The following is a 4,771-nucleotide window of genomic DNA, read 5'->3' as shown; positions in this document are numbered from 1 at the left end:
GGCTTCTTCAAAGGGGTTCGCACAGACTGTGTGTGCATGTGTGTGTGTGGCTGTATACATGTGCGTGTCTAATTCAAAGAACTGCATTTTGGGCAAATGAGGGTTATTTGAGAGGGGTTATTTGTATGTTTGAGAATGTATATTTGCATGTGCATATATACAGTATACGTTTATATATCTGCACATCACCATACAGATACGGTAATTTGAGATGAAACACTATGTGCTGAAATTATACAGATTGCAGTTTTCTGACCCCTAAGGGGCAATATATTCTTTTGTTTGCTAGAATCTCATGAAAACATTTCCAGGTTACAGTTCACCCAGAATTAAACAGGAAAAAAAATATATATAATACTAATAATAATAATTTAGTTTTTGTTAAATATTTAATTAAATAAACATTTAATTCACATTATAGTTATACATTCATTTTTACTGTTACATTTTTCTATAAAATATTTGGAAGTACCATTTAGTATCACTGAGATAATATTATAGTTTTTTTTAATTAGTTTTTGTTTGTTTTTCTATTTTAATTTTAATTTTAAATTTGTATTAATTTTGTTGCGTGGTTTGGTCATTTTTAGTATTTTTTTAATTTAAAATTTTACTTCATTTTTATTTTTAGTTATTACATAAAGTTTAACAAATACAAATAAAAGAAATAAAATAAGTTTAGCTTTTATATTTTAATATATTTCAGATATAGGCTTAGTTTCTTTCATTTTAAGTACAAAAAGTTTATTTCATGGTTTTATAAATATAAATGTCTTTACAATGTAAATATAGGGCCAGTTTTTTTTTTTTTTTTGCCAGCGCAAACCGTCTTTTGGCATTAAAATAGTACTGTAAGGATTTACTAAAGACGCGCAGTGAAGAATTAGTGCTGAAAAGGCATGGACACAGTTATTTTTGAGCCTGAATTTACTGAATATGCATTTGTAGAAGTTGCTCTTTCAGACGCAAAATGTATGGGAGGAGAGTATTAAAATGAATCACGCAATGCGATTTTCTAATGTTTGCGCTCGTCAAATCCATGCGCCATTGTTTAAAGCCCAAAAAAGCGTGTCTTAAACTATTTTGCGCTTGAAATGGCTGTAATTCTTGTTGCTAGGAGGAGGCACGGCAGAGAATTTAGAGCACGCGGTAGAAGGGAGAGCATTTTTTCCCACACATATTAATTTATTTGGAACAGAGCCGATCCTCCCTATACACAAAATACGCAAGGTGCGTAGGGCCACCAAAACACCAGGGGGCCCCCTTGCTCTCAAAGATGATTTAATTTCTTTTAATGCGGTGTGCTGTCGCCCTTTCTACGTAAACATCAGTCAAATCATGTAATGTGAATGTCGTACAGTCTTGCTCAAGACTAAAAAAACGTGTTGAAAGCGTACCGAGCCGCGGAAGAGACACTGTTTCTCTGCTACTGCTTTCCGCGAGCGCAATTTGAGACGGAGTGAAACACGGACAAATAACCACTCATCCCCCCCCGACACAGTTTTGTGTAGGGCCCCCAGAAGTCTAGGATCAACACTGATTTGGAATGCCAGAAGAACACATTATCAGAACATATCCTTTGCCAAGCCAAGGTATTTTTAATTTGCTTCAGGAAATAAAAGACGACTTCGAACCCTATTCTTTATTTGCGACTACGCTAATTTGCGCTGCACTTGGTATATAGCATTGGTCAATATGTAATATCGTAAATGAGATCATGTAAATGCGTATGTTGCATCTGTGTTCTTTAATTTGCGCGTTGTTAGTAAATCACCCGCAGAAATTTCCACGTCCATCAGCGCTGTTTTGGAATTTGCCCTGTTTAGTAAAACTGGCCCATATTTTGTTTATTCATTTTTTTTTTTCATACAGTAATGTGATTTTTTTTTTTGCATTATGCATTTTCACCACTGTAAAGAAGATATGTGTAAGGCTGAAAGTAACTGGAATCCAAACTATAGCCTATTGAACACCATATAAATGCAGTGATGAGTTTTTATTATTATTATTTTTTTTTTTTTCTGGAACATGCAAACACAAGCTGGGGTGTGTTTCCCAAAATCATCATTAGCTAACTATGGTGGTAAGTTCCATTGAACTCTATTGGTAACGAAGGAACTTGCGACTATAGTGCTTTTAGGAAACACACCCCAGAGTGAGTGAAAAATCAGTACTCTTGAAACATCAAAATGTATGTATAATGCACATTGTTGAGTTTTCACTGTTTGTCATAAGTGGAAATAGTTTGTATGTAGCATAAGTTTACATCAAAACCTTTTTTTTGATAACATGAAATGCAAAAGTAATGCAAAGATTATTAATAAAATAAGTGTCCAAAATGTGACATTTTTACAAAGACAGCAGCCTCAGAGATTAACGCCGCAGTAATATTTTATTTGCAGCTTTGATAGAATGCTCAAAAAAACTGTTTTTGTCATCTAGAATAACAGCAGTGCGATCTTGGCCGTGTTTAAGGTACGCTCACATATAATGATGTAGCTTTTTGCAGGTACGAGGTGATTGAATTGAAAGGAAATATTTCTGTAGCACCTATAATGGTCTCAAACCAAATGAAGCAGGAACACTAATCAGTCCGAACAATATGATTTTGCTACTACAAAGTAATTTCAAAATCCATTTTATTCTCTCTGGCCATGGAAGGGAGGTGTTTATAGGGATATATTTTAACAATAGATGTACATATACATAGGGTCAAAGTTTACGGCAGGGTTAGGAAAGGACAGATATTATTTTGTGTTTACTCTGAAAAGAACACTGTGATAAACAGGGAAATATGTTTGACAATGTTTACAGACTGCAGATCTGTGTGAACTAAACACACATATTCACCTGCCAATACATTTTAAAATAATAGAAACTCAGTCACTGTACCTTTTATTAAAAAAATGATACATTGATATAATCATTCATACAGTAATTACAAAAATGTGACGAGCAAATTTTGATATTTTTGCTAACATTGCTAACATAAATACAGTGGTGTACAAAGACTTGAATTTTCACATAAAATATTTGTTTGTACAGTGTAAACATACTTTCAAAAGTAAAAACTTTCTTTCTTTCAGTCAAAAGAAGCCAATTTGTTGAAATTGAGTTGCTAAAATGAAAAGTTGGAAAGTCTGTGATTTTGTGATGTCAATAAGAATGGCATATTATTCAACTATTGAACACAACAGCAAAACCTGCATTTAATATTGCTTTTTTTTTTTATAGAGGCCTGTTTCTGCCATGGGATTAAAAAAAATGCAATGTTTTTATCTCGAAATTCAGACATTTTGTTTCCTCACAATTATGAGTTTATATTTCACAATTTAGGCTTTTTTTTCTTGTAATTCTGAACTGAGAATTGTAAGATAAAAAGTTTTAAGTAAGAGAAAAATAAATGTTTAATTTAATTTATGGTGGAAAAAAAAAGAGGGTGTTTAGACATTTATGTAGAACATTTAAGGGCACAGTGTCCTATAATAATAATACTAATACTTATACTACTACTACTACTACTACTAATAATAATAATACATCTCAATTTGTTCAATAATTGTGTCAATGTTGTAAAGTTCATATTTAAGATTAGCCTTTTTTTTTTCAATCAGCAATCTTTAAAAAAAGTTGAGATGAACAGCATTGTGCTTTTTTAAACACGAGAGCTCCTTAGAAGATGAGATGCTAATATATGCCATTAAATTAATTTAGCAGGAGGATGTTTGAGCTGCCCTCAGTCAGGGAACACATGTACAGGGCTCATTCTTATTAATTTATCAAGAACTGAGTCTGACTCATCTGTGCCTTACCTGTCTGATCCTCTAATAGTCCTGTGAATATGAAGAGTCCTGTGTTCAGCCGAGCCCGATTAGCTTTTAATATATTCTCTCTCCAGACCACACAGACACAGGCGGAGAAAATCTCATGGTTGTGACAAAATCAATTGAATAGCAGATAAAGCAAAAGAAATGTTGATTATAAATATGAATAATTCAATAATTCAATGAATATATATATATATATATATAATTGTATTATTTATATTTATAGTTTTATTTTCCCCTAAGGAATATTATGAGAACAAGGCAAGAATGGTCTCCTGCAAACCATTACCCTTATGAAAAACAAGTGAGCTTAATTGAACTCAATATGCAATTGTAATGAACTTTACATGTCAGAGGTGACATGAATGCATTTACACTGCAGTTAGAATTGCATAAATAATGACATGAGAGTACTGAGTTTTAAATAGGCATCAATAGCATATGAAATATGAATATTACTCTAAATGAGAAACTAAACCTGCCAGTAGGTGGCGGCAAGTCACTGTCTTAATGAGTGAGTCATTCAGACATTCATTCAACCAGTCAAATTCAAATGGTTGATTAATTCAAAATGAAACATGTGATTGTCTTTATAAATGAGTCAATGAATCATTCACTCACTCATAGTAAAGTTTAGGGGCCCTATTTTAACGATCTAAGCGCATGGTCTCAAGCGCATGGCGCAGGTGCACTTAGGGCATGTCCAAATCCACTTTTGCTAGTTTAACGATGGGAAAAACGGTCGGCACGCCTGGCGCATGGTCTAAAAGGGTTGTCCCTATTCTCTTAATGAGTAATGGGTGTGTTTTGGGCATAACGTGCAATAAACCAATCAGAGTCTCATCTCCCATTCCTTTTAAAAGCCAGTTGTGCTCGTTCCTTGGCTAATTTGCTATTTACACGGCGGAATTTGCAAGCGCAAAGACAGAACGTGTCTCCAGAGA

Source organism: Sinocyclocheilus rhinocerous, unplaced genomic scaffold (genome assembly GCF_001515625.1).
Source record: "Sinocyclocheilus rhinocerous isolate Xijiao unplaced genomic scaffold, SAMN03320098_v1.1 scaffold773, whole genome shotgun sequence".
Taxonomy (NCBI): Eukaryota; Metazoa; Chordata; class Actinopteri; order Cypriniformes; family Cyprinidae; genus Sinocyclocheilus; species Sinocyclocheilus rhinocerous.
This window is presented reverse-complemented; position numbering follows the sequence as displayed.